We start from the raw sequence: 13,250 nt of genomic DNA, 5'->3' as shown, positions 1-13,250 counted from the left end.
TTCCCTTAAAACCCTCCTGCAATGTTTGGTATGAAGGGAATATAACATTGCTTTGGGGTAGCAGCTGAGGGTTATTTTTGTGCTGGGAAATCCTGAGCTAGCATAGGGTTCCAATAGGCAGCTCTCTGCTAGTCTCCCTCATATCCCATCTGTCTGGCATATGGAGTGAGGCTGGAGTATAGCAGAGTGTGTGGCTGGAGTATGGTGCATATCCTGTCAGGCAAAGCAGCCCTTTGAGGACTGTTATGCAGTGGTATACATTAGCGGAGTCTTGAGTTTGCCCCCTGGTAGACTTGAAGACCAGGACAGCAAGCTGGGAGAAAATCACGAGTACTGTCTTATTCCCCAGGTGTACTTAACTGCTGGGAAATAGCAGTCTTGTGTTTTCCTTCTAGGGTCCATAGCTGTGACATACTGGCTGGTGTGTTTTCATTTGGAAAGCTAGGCTCTGTAGTCTTATAATTAATTTGGGATGCAAAATGCCCTTGTCACTAATAACAGGTTTCTTCTGTGATGGCTATTTAAAGACTAATTAAGAAAATGTTTGGTGAGGCATCCAGAGACCCTGAGTTTTATTTATATCAGGAGTAAAATTGCAGAACTAGAAAAACAAGGCAAGAGAAACAGCAGAATTCACATCATGTGTACTTACAAATCCGTGGGTCTGCAGGGTAGGGTGGGGGTAGGGCTTAAAGTAGGAATAAGTTTTAGGGTTTTCACCATCCTGCTGTCCTGAGGTCCTGGTGTGCGTGGCGGGGGTAGGGGGTGGAAGGGGATTTGATTGGCTTTTAATGCACCTACTCCTTACACCTTATTTCTGAGACCATATTTGATTAAGTTTTGGTCTCTTGATCATGCTTGTTATTCCGACTATCCATTTGTCCACATTCCTGATCCAGCAATTGTCATAAGCATTTGCACAGAGAGGAGATCCTTTATACAATGTGTCTAAGGACGTCTGACTAAATAAAGCCTTTAGTCTAGAGAGCTCATCACAAGATATATATTACTAAATTTTCTAACCCAAGGTTACTTACTAATGCTAACTTTTATTAATCCTGATGTGGTCTTATGCTAACTATTACTATCAATAGGCCTCCAGCAAAATACAAGCCTTCTGGCTCACAGCAAAGCCCATTTTAAAGCCATATTTAACGTTTTTTTTATTTCCTAGGCTGGCATCAGAACCAGCAATCTCTCTATTTTTTTTCCATCCACGGGCAGAACAAATTTTGTTATGTGTGCCAAAGCATGTGTGAATGTGTACCACCAATACAAACACAGACTGCCCACTCTGGGTGGCTGTACGCTCCCTGCTGATCCACTGGGCAGCACCTGAATCTCTCTTGGGCAGCTGCCTAAGCTCTCAGCTTAAAGGGAACAGCAATCCGAGTTATAAATTATAAATGATTATTTGCCTGTCCAACGGAGTACAGCTCATAGGGCAAAAGGTCCATTCCTACACTCCTGAAGCCAATAAGAGCTTTGCCATTCACTACAGTGCAAGCAGGATCAGTCCCTTAAACTACTATTTGTGCATTGATCCATTCTGCCATTTGCCCTAGATAACATGTGACTGGCTGCTTTGTGTATAATATTTTTCTATTAACTACAAAGATTTTGCAGAGGCTAATAATAACAGAAAACCACAGAGATCAAAAGAGTTGAAAACCTCCCACATAAAAACAAAAAACAACCATATTCAAGCCTGCAGCTCTTCTTGCATAAGCCACAGAAGCATCAGCATTCAGTAATTCACAGAAGTTGATAAGAATATAAGAATTCAGGGAAAAAAATTGAGTCAAAAGCACAAGCTCCTAAGCCTAAAATGTTGCACAGTGTTAATTTGTTTTAAAAGCATTTTTGAAAATTAGTACTACGTAGCCAATTTATAATGATGATGGTTATTAATGATAAATTTATAGTGTGGTAATGTTTAGGTGCACAGAGCAAAATAAGGTCACCATCTCCAGAAGTAAACAATCTAACTATACGACAGGAGACAATAGGAAGATACAGACAGATGGTGGAGCACAAAGAAACAATGAAAGTATCCATCAGCACAGAGGACAGTGCTCTCAACATACCAGCTGCCTAACTGTTGTCAAGTTATTTTTTGGCATCACGGTAAAGGAAGGTGTTTATGGAGGAATGATAATGTTGACAGTAGCATCACTGCTATCTATCTATCTATCTATCTATCTATCTATCTATCTATCTTTAACAGATGGAGAGGCAAATTCTGATCTGCTTTCATCAAAGTAAAACTGAAGTAGCATTCTCAACATCAGCCCGAAGTAATTCCCTTTGTACCTACAAGGTTTTTTTCCCTTCCAGCAGTGGAACTCCTTCACATGTGTCACAGTGTAACTGAGACCAACATATGCAGCTATATTTTATGGGAGTCCCACAAATTATTCGTAACAGGGCATTGGAGTTGGGTGTGGGAGAGGAAGGGTTGTGCTGCTTGGTTTTCTTAAAATTTTTATCAAAATGCTTCTTTCCCACCCTGGAGCTCCCAGCTGCTGTTGCTACTACACTGCTGTATATTGAAAAAGGGAGGGTTCCCAACCCAGTTTGGCGCATAACACAAATAAAAGAAACATTCACTTCTGAGGGTCCCTTTGAGTGCATTAGCAAGTTCTCTTGGCTGTGACACAGGTGTCACGATGTTACACTTTTATTGATCTTGGCTGTCTGTGAAGGAGACACAATAAATATTATGATCCAAAGACCTCATTAGGCAGTGCTGATACAAAACACTTAGTGCCGTTATTGAGGCTATAGCAGGAAAACATGTCAAAAGTCAAAGTAATTAAATTTAGTGAGTCAGACAGAGACAGCAAGGGACAGTCATGCTGATGGATATCTTCTGGAGATGGCCACAATTAAAGAAAGCCAGTCAACGGATATTTTTGTACATTATTGAGTGAAGGAAGGAAGAGCTGGACTTCTGGCTTGCATAGGAAACATTTTATTGATTAACCCTAATTGCTACATGGCAACCTAATCTCATTAGGAATGCCAAATTTTAAGATTGATACAGTAATGGGAGCAATGTGATTTTTTTCCCACAATTATTTTTTCTGTATAAATATCTTCTATCGCTAAATAGGTGCTTGAGTAGATAGTGGCTGATGGAAAGCTATGGGGCAGATGATTAAAAACAGACAGACCACAACCATGACAGGGAATTCGTGTCAGGGGTGAGAAAATTTTTTGATCACGGCAAGTGAGTAAACCATTTCTGTTGAGTGTATGTAGTACCAATGATGTGTGTAGATTTTTGCAGACAGCTATGTGAATAAACTCATCAGCATTGGACATACAGTTTAAGGGCTTGCTCCTGTGAGGTGCTAAAGGCCTTCAACTTTTATTGAGCTCAGCACTCTCCTCCTATTTCACAGTAGCTACAGAAACAAAGGGCTTGAGTCCCATGTACATGAACACCCCTCAGTGCCAATTTGGCAGTGTGACGGCATCTTGAACTCTATACATTTTACGTTGTACAACTCATGAAAGGTACGCCATCCTTAAATCTTTATATTGCCTGAACAATGGGCCTTACTAACTGCAAAGACTGATGTAGACTTACAAAAATTATTTATCCATTGTATTTTGGATGAGGGGCAATTACTCATGGTATCCAAGGAGATCAGGTGGCTACATACAGAAGTTTCTCAGTTTGCTGAGGTTGTGGTCCTGGCATGATAGAGCAAGATGCCTATTTGTTCTTCTTTATTTTCTTCTCTGTAACTGAAAATGAGAATTCTCTGCTGCTAACTGGGAACTCCAGTGCCCTCAAAGCCATTGACTGCAAATATATGACAGCTGTAGCCCTTGTGCACAATAAGGAACATACAGAAGCAGAGAGAATAACAATGACATGAATATGCAAGCAGCATTCAATGCCAACATCATAATCGCAGATGTTGTTCCCTTGCATCTGGGGTCCATCCATGAGTCATTCGTTTTGCACATGTTCAAACTCCACCAGCTACTCCAAATATTTTCACCCAATGGGGGATGGCTGATTTGTTGAGCCTTTATCATATTTTTCTGAAGTTTACTTTGCTAACAGCTGTGTACAGTCATTATGGAGTTGGCAGTGCTTCTGAGATGTTGCTAATCTCTTTTTTCTGTGATAAGGAAAGGTGTCCTTTCTACCGCTTTGAATGAAGATATGTTATAAATCAGTCCACACACTCAGAAACTGTCATGTGCTCCAAGTGGCATGAAGTGGTAAGAGCCTCTGACAGCAGCTGTTCTTCTGGGGGCCAAAGTGTCTCAGGTTGGCCAACGTGGCCCCAGAGGAGACAGGTCTATGCCAGATCATACACTACATTGCACTGACACACAGCGTCTTCTAGCAAACCAGTGCACATGAGCTGCCTCCATACTCCGGTAAGAATTTACAGCTTATCTCCAATGCTAGTACTCCCAGATAAGAGAAAAGTAGCAGAACTTTTGTCTCTACATTTCTCCAGGGATGAGTCTCCTTCAGTATACTTGCCACATAGGTAAAGAGGGCAAGTGGTGAATTCCAATTTATGACCTCTTTCACTCTGCTTCTGGTCTTGCTGAAGGGCATCTGCTTAAGGGTTTAGGCATCCAGGCATTCTTTCCCTTGGGTAGGGACCCACATCTCTCTCTCCCTCCAGATTGGGGGTGGGGTGGGGCTTGAAGTCCTTCTCTACTATGATTTCCCCAGGCAATCTAACCAGAGACCCAGCACTTGTAGTTACTCTTTCTTCAGAGGAACAACCAGCCTCCATGGAACAAAATACACATATTCTCAGGGCAAAATCATTCCTGAGAATACATATAAAAACAATTGAGGTTACTTTATGTGTGCTCCTCTATTCCAGATAGTCCTAGTTAGCCAAAACCCTTCCAACCCTCCTGATCTGCCCCCCACCACCACCACTCCAGACAAAAGCTCCTCTCAGTTTCATGAATCAAGAGAAGGCCCCTGTGCAGTTCAACCTCAGCCTTTTACAACCCAAAGCTCTTTCTTTGAGGGAGTCTCTATAAAATCCAGTTTGATCCATTTGTGACAAGATGATCATTTCCTCCCTGAGGAGAGAAGGGATTTCGTCTGCACTAAGTGCAAGCTGGTCTCCATTTTAGAAGAAAAAATTAGAGGACTGGAGGCTCAAGTGTTGACCCTATGCTCAATCAGGGAGGATGAAGATTTCTTTGACAGAAGGGAGCGTTTAATCTTGCAAGCATGGCAGGCGGAAGAACTGGGGAGAGCGGTAAGGGATGAAGCGGAGAACTGGCAGCACGTAACTTCCAGAAGAAGAAGAAGGCTGGTACACAAGTCCCCCATTAATATAGAGATAAATAATTGCTTTCAGGCACTCTTCTCCGGTTCTGCAGTGGTGAATGCTTTGGAAGGAGCCTCACAGGGAAAAAATCGCAAGGGAACTGATTCTACTGCAGGACAGGGGATGTGTAGTCCTGGGGTGGGGGTTCAATGACCACCACCCCAAGAAGAAAAAGACAGGTGGTGGTGGTAGGGGACTCCCTCCTAAGAGGGACTGAACCATCCATCTGCTGACCAGAACTGCAATCTCGTGAGGTGTGTTATTTACCGGGAGCTCGAATTCAGGATGTGACTGAGAGCCTTACAAAACTGCTCAAGCCTTCAGAATACTACCCCTTCCTACTTCTGCAAGTGGGAACTAACAATACGGCCAAGAATGACCTCGAGAGGGTTACTGCAGATTACATGGCGCTGGGAAGAAGGGTCAAAGAATTTGGAGAGCAAGTGGTGTTCTTGTCCATTCTTCCTGTCAAAGGGAAAGGGCTAGGTAGGGACCATCGAATTGAGGAAGTAAATGCATGGTTACACAGGTGGTGTCGGAGAGAGGGCTTTGGATTCTTCAATCATGGGATGCTGTTCCGGGCACAAGGATTATTGGGAAGAGATGGGGTCCACCTAACCAAGAGAGGAAGGAGCATTTTCGCAAGTAGGCTTGTAAACTTAGTGAGGAGAGCTTTAAACTAGGTTTGCTGGAGGAAGGTGACCGAAACCCTGTGGGTAGAAAGGAACTTGGAGGCCAGGAAGAAATGCAAAGAGGAATGTACAACAAAAGTGGACCTTTGGTTCGAGTAGTGAGAGTGGGGAGATTGACTGGTTATCTAAGGTGTTTGTACACCAATGCCAGAAGCCTGGATAACAAGCAGGAGGAATTAGAAGCCCTGGCTCAGTCAAAGAACTATGACTTGATTGAAATAGCAGAGACTTGGTGGGATGACTTGCGTGACTGGAGTGCTTCCATGAAAGGGTATAAACTGTTCTGGAAGAACAGGCAAGGGAGAAAAGGAGGAGGAGGAGTTGCACTGTACGTAAGACAGCACTATGATTGCTTGGAACTCCAGTACATAGAGGGAGAAAAGCCTGTTGAGAATCTATGAGTCAAGCTTAGTGGTGTAGGCAGCACTGGAGATGTGGTGGTTGGTGTCTGCTGCAGGCCGCCAAATCAGGATGATGAGGTAGATGAGGCTTTTTTTGGACAACTGAGAGAAGTTTCCGGATCTCAGGCTCTCGTTATTGTGGGGGACTTCAATTACCATGACATCTGTTGGGAGACCAATATGGCAGTACACAAGCAGTCCAGGAAATTGCTGGAGGATGTTGGGGATCACTGCTGCTTACAAACAGGGAGGAACTAATAGGGAAGGTAGAGGTGGGGGACAACCTGGGAAGCAGTGATCATGAGATGGTAGACTTCAGGATCCTGGCCAAAAGAAGGAAAGAGAGCAGCAAATTACACACCTTGGACTTCAGAAAAGCAGACTTTGACTCCTTCAGGAACCTGATGAGCAGAATCCCCTGGGATGCTACCATGAAGGGAAAAGGAGTCCAGGAAAACTGGCAGTATTTTAAGGAAGCCCTAATGAAGGCACAGAAAGAAACTGTCCCAGTGTGCGGCAAGAGAAGTAAATATGGTAGGAAACCAGACTGGCTTAATGGGGAAATCCTTGGAAAACTTAGGCACAAAAAGAGAGCTTACAAAGAGTGGAAACTGGGACAGATGTCTAGGGAGGGGTATAAACGTATAGCTCAAGAATGTAGGGCAGTTATCAGGAAGGCAAAAATGCAACTGGAACTGAGACTCACGTAGAATGTGAAGGATAACAAGAAAAGTTTCTACAGGCATGTTACCAACAAGAAGGTGATCAGAGAGGGTGTGGGGCTCCTCCTGGATGAGGGAGATAACCCAGTGACAGATGACGTAGGGAAAGCTGAAGTACTTAATGCTTTCTTTGCCTCTGTCTTCATGGACAAAGACAGCTCCTGGACTAATGTGGTAAGTGATGCATTGTGGGATGAAGGTGGATAGCCTTTGGTGGGGAAAGAACAGGTTAGGAGCTATCTAAAAAGATAAATGTACATAAATCAATGAGCCTGGACATAATTCATCCTAGGATTCTGAGGGAGTTGGCATATGTTGTTGACGAGCCCTTGGCCGTTATCTTTGAAAAGTCGTGGCGATCGGGAGAGATCCCGGATGATTGGAAAAAGGCAAATGTAGTGCCCATCTTTAAAAAAGGGAAGAAGGATGGTCCAGGGAACTATAGGCCAGTCAGTCTTACATCAGTCCCTGGAAAAATCATGGAGGGGCTCCTCAAGGAAGTCATTTTGAGGCACTTGGAGGAGGGGAGAGTGATCAGGAATAGTCAGCATGGATTCATGAAAGTCAAGTCATGCCTGACCAATCTGATTAGTTTCTACGATGAGAAAACTGGCTCTGTGGATAGGGGAAAATCAATGGATGTGATTTATTTTGACTTTAGCAAAGCTTTTGATACAGTCTCCCACAATATTCTTGTCAGCAAGTTAAGGAACGTGGATTGGATAAGTGGATGGTAAGATGGATAGAAAGCTGGCTAGAAGGTCAGGCCCAGCGGGTAGTGATCAACAGCTTGATGTCGGGATGGCGGTCAGTTTCTAGTGGAGTGCCCCAAGGTTCGGTTCTGGGTCCTGTTCTTTTCAACATATTTATCAATGACCTGGATGAGGGGTTGGATTGCACCCTCAGCAAGTTTGCGGATGACACTAAGCTAGCGGGAGAGGTTGATATGCTGGAGAGTAGGGACAGGGTACAGACTGACTTAGACAAATTGGAAGACTGGGCTGCAAGAAATATGATGAGGTTCAATAAGGACAAGTGCAGAGTACTGCACTTGGGCTTGAAGAATCCCAACATTGTTAGAGGCCGGGGTCCGACTGGCTCGGTAGTAGTTTTGCAGAAAAGGACCTGGGAGTTGTAGTGGATGAGAAGCTGGACATGAGTCAACAGTGTGCCGTTGTAGCCAAGAAAGCTAATGGCATATTTGGTTGCATCAAGAGGAGCATTGCCAGTAGATCCAGAGAAGTGATTATTCCTCTTTATTCAGCTTTGGTAAGGCTGCATCTGGAGTACTGTGTCCAGTTCTGGGCCCCCAATTATAGGAAGGATGTGGATACACTGGAGAGAGTCCAGCGGAGGGCGACCAAAATAATTAGGGGGCTGGAGCATATGACTTATGAAGAAAGGTTTAGGGAATTGGGACTGTTTAGTCTGCAGAAGAGAAGACTGAGGGGGGACTTGATAACAGCCTTCAACTTACTGAAGGGAAGTTACAAAGAGGCTGGAGACAGGCTGTTCACAGTGGTCATGGATGGCAGAACACGGAACAATGATCTCAAGTTGCAATTGGAAAGGTCCAGGTTGAACATTAGGAACAACTTTTTCACTAGGAGGATGGTGAAGCATTGGAATGGTCTACCCAGGGAAGTAGTGGAATCTCCATCCCTGGAGGTGTTTAAGTCTCCCCTCGACAAAGCCCTGGCAAGACTGATCTGATGGGTTTGGTCCTGCTTAGAGCAGGGGGCTGGACTCGATGGCTTTTTTAGGTCTCTTCCAGCTCTATTGTTCTATGATTCTATGATTCTATGATCAGACCAGAGAGCTGCTCGAGAGTGGGGAAAAGGCAGCCCAAAAGGCTATAAGGCTTGCTTATGAGAGGTGGAGGACTGCAGGACAATGATGAGTAGCTGACAGGGGGCTGGCCCAGGCAGATTGGAGCCAGATGACTCCATTCAGGCTGGTTGGAGGCCTGCTGAAGGCCTTTAAAAGCCTCCCCAGTTAGGTGTGGGGGGAAGAGGGAGACAAGTACCAATAGGAGAAGTTACAGTTAGAGACAGTAGAGGAGGGTGTCCCACAAGGAGTGGCAGGACTCCCCACCCCAGAAACCCACGGTTAAGCCCTAACTGCTGGCAGAAGGGGAAGGCTGACAGCCCTAACGCTGGTCAGAGAAAGAGGGCAAAATACTTGGCTTGTAATTGGGTTTTATAATTTTTTCCCCAGGAGTGATAACTAGTACTAAACTTCCTTCTCCAGGGAGCAATTCATTTATTTTATAGTAAATTGATATCTGCTGATATATAAACATTACTTATATATTATTTATTTGTAGATCTGCATCCTTGAGCTGAAAAATGCAATCCTTTAGTCTGTAATTTACTGATTAAAAATTAATGAAGTTTTAATTACACACACACACACACACACACAAGATTTATGTAGCACAAAACAAGTGCCGCTTGTTACTGTGAATTGTTTGTGTGGAACAAATCATGTCACAAAGGGAACAGGAATACATTAGTGAGCACAAAACAAAAGTCTGTGCAGTTGGCCTATCAATCCTATGCTGCATGGCAAGTGTCATTTAGAAAGAGGCACCTGAAGACACTTACTGAACTTGGAGTTGGCAAAGCCAGAGGAATTAGGATCTATCTCTGCCTCCGAAGAGGGCCCACTGGGAACAGGTTTCTGAACTCCGGCGCATGCCCTGTTAGTCTGGCATTAGAAACATTTCATCATTCTGTGTCGTTAAAAGGACTGAGATGTAAAAAATGGGGAATGTTTGGTGTCCCAGATGCAATTACATGCTTTGGCAGTGTCCTGATGACTTCAATTGGACAAAGTAGTTGGCCTGAAGATGCATGTTGTGACAAAGCAACTGAGGCAACAACTGTAGTCATATACAAAACCAGCAAAAGCTTTTGAATTAAATGACACAAGGGTGGACCATTTGGTTTCCTATACCTGTAGGAACAATACTAAAATGCAATGTTAACCCTTGATTACACTGTGGGGCATCAACTCGCAAACTCACTTGATTCTATGTCTGCATTGAGTCTTGACTTTTCCAGGAATTTTATGTCATGAGCTGAATGACATTTCAAACAAATAAGTGCATTTCTTTAAAAAAATCACCATATGACAATACCCAGAATAATATGGTGTTCGGGTAATTTATTTTAAATATTGTGTCTATGCTCCCAAGCTGACAAACCTAGATGATTTTTTGCATTGCTTTGCCGAAAAAGGTAGGAAGAATTCTTGCTTGTTAATGTTGGTTAGCATGGGTCAAGTTGATTTTTTTTCTTAGAAAACATTTTCACCTCACTGCACATTAGCCTTCATAAAACTGGCACCATGAGAGTTTCAGAACTTCCAGAACAAGAATGTTAGTTCTATTTCTAATGTGCTCCATGGCTTTATAAATGGCAAGGTCATGTCTTTGTAGGATTTGTGACAAAGATGAAAGTTCTCTCAGAGCCTCTTCCCTGAGAACTAAATCCCCCATAAATCCTGGGCTTTCAAGATTTTTCTTGGCTGAGAAATGTTGAGCATTCTGATAAAGATCATACTTTCCTACTGCAGCAAATGCAAAGAGGAATATATATGTAGAGCATGTATGAATAAAATATTGCTGAGATTGTCCTGTAACTACTGCTTTCTTTTCACAATCATTTTAATAGGAGACTAGTTTTAAATAGCACTATTGATTTTTCCTATGCAAGCTATGCTTTCCTGCCACCTGTTTGTTGACTGGCTAATAATGAATACACCGAATCTCAGAACTGATGACTCTTGCAACATCCTCGAGTGCTTTTGATTTTTAACTGTCGGTTCAAGCTGGCTGGCAGTAGGCAATTGTAAAGTTTATGGAACAAGGACAGATCATTCTGGACTGCATGCAAACAGTTTCTTAACAATACTGTTCAGGAGGTTGAAAGTTCATAACATATCTACACATTATAAGCAGGCATTCATCAAATCTACTAGTCATGTGTCCCTGCCCTTCCACCTTGTTCGCGTCAACACTCCTTCTAGTACATAAATGGCTGTATGTGTCAAGAGGTCCAATGTAAAATGATTGTCTTCAGACATTCCATCTACCATGCAACAGTAAAATTCTAGCATGGAGTTTAATAATAATGCAAACTAATTCACATGTACTAGCTCTTCGAATATGTGAAGATAATTTATCTGCAGTTTCTTTTTGTTTCCATGAGTGTCCAAGAACAGCAATGAATGACACTTTATTAAAAAAGTTGGTCATCTAGCAACATGGGTAACCTCTTCCTGAATGTTAGATGCATTGAGCAAAATGTTCTTGTACATTTCACTTCAAATGTTTTTGAGACTATTAAAATTTGTGTGGTGTGTAGAATAGAAGCCCGTTCATCAAGTCCAGTGCAACTAGAGCAGGAAGTAACAAACATTGTCCAAATGTACAGTGTCTACCAATAGAAGGAGGAATTCTTTCATTTGGGCATGTGTTGTTGTGAGGATATTAAATTAAAGTATGCCTTTGCTTCGAGATATGCAGCTATTTTCCCATAGGAATGCCTTTGGGATGATGTGTGATAGTCATAACCTTTTTCCAAACTGTCTATTCCAATGGATTTGTTAAAAACAGGTTTTTACATCAGCCCATAAAATTAGGAATTTACAGTTTGCCATAAGGTTCCCCAAGTGAGATTTTGACTCCCTGTCGTGCACAGCACATCACGCATCAAGAATGCCACAATTCCTTGTAGCAACTGTTGTTTTGAGCTGCTGCTAAAATGCAATTCCAAGTTTTAGCTGGTGTATCTTAGAGCTGGAGTGTACAGAGGGATGGATAAATTGCCTTGGGAAGATGACATAAAGGTAATAAAGCTCATCACTTGCTTCTTTTTTTCCCCCAACATGGCCATAATTTCCTGGATATTCATAAACAGAACAAGTTACCCAGAGGGACCTGAGAAAAGGCCCAAGATATGGATTTAAAATTATAAAAAACACGTTTGTATATGTGCCTATTTGCATAAAATAGAAACCATAAAGCAGATCTCTGAACTAAAATATAATGGTCTCTCAGTTAGAGGCTATTATATTATGTTTTCCAGTGCTATAACCTCTACTGACTGCCCTCTCAAGAACAGCAATATCACTCTCACTTGTAAAGTGTTTGTCTTACAAGGGACAGCTTGGCAGGAACAACCTTGGATACAAATTAGGATGATGAAAATAGTCCACATGTATTGCAATCAGTAAAGACAAGTCAAATGTAAATATCTCAGCATGCTGATGGAGAATCCACCCGATTCCAAATCAAAGCTATATTCTGAAAGAAGTTTTCTCAGAAGAGAACTTCTGGAAGGACTTCTTTTGAAACCTTACTGTAGTATAGACGTAGCCATAGAGTCAACAAGTTACCTTTCCTAGAACCTGGTTTTATTAATGGAAAGGTAACACTAAATTAACCACACCTAAGCTTTGTCCTCAGGCGTGGCTGCATCCAATGTTCCTTCTTGCAAGATCTCTCTTTTCCCAGGCCCTAGCATGTGCTGGTTAAAAGTTATTGCCATTTTCCTTTCCAGTCAGGAAGAAAGCTAATAAGCTCAGACCAGTGGTCTGCAAACCAGGAGCACTGTATTCTGTCCCCACTTGCCTGAGTTACCCAAATTTCCTATCTAAAATTGGATAAAAAATACTAACCTCTTTTTTCTAAAGTGATTTGAAAGCTGATGAGAAGAAGCACAGTATAAGTCCTAGGTATTATCATTATTATTTATTAGCAAGTCAGCAGTAATTCGCTAGCAGCTCCCTAATGGATTCTAACACTTTCTAACCAGGTTTGCCAACAGGAGACTTCTTCTACCTTGTCACAATGTCACACAATAATTTGATGAACATTAATAATTATCCCTTTATTACTACTTTTTTAAACAACAGAGAAAAATGTATTCCACACCTTTACACTTACCTCGGTAGAATAATATGGCATAACTCTTCCATATTTGTGCAGTGGTAGCCAAAATTCAAGGTCCCATTGGGATAGCCTCTGCAAATGTATTTCATAGGAAGCCAGCCCCTAACCTAAAGTGTTTACAATCGAAGTACATGACTGCCTGTTTC

Source organism: Carettochelys insculpta, chromosome 14 (genome assembly GCF_033958435.1).
Source record: "Carettochelys insculpta isolate YL-2023 chromosome 14, ASM3395843v1, whole genome shotgun sequence".
NCBI classification, from domain to species: domain Eukaryota; kingdom Metazoa; phylum Chordata; order Testudines; family Carettochelyidae; genus Carettochelys; species Carettochelys insculpta.
This window is presented reverse-complemented; position numbering follows the sequence as displayed.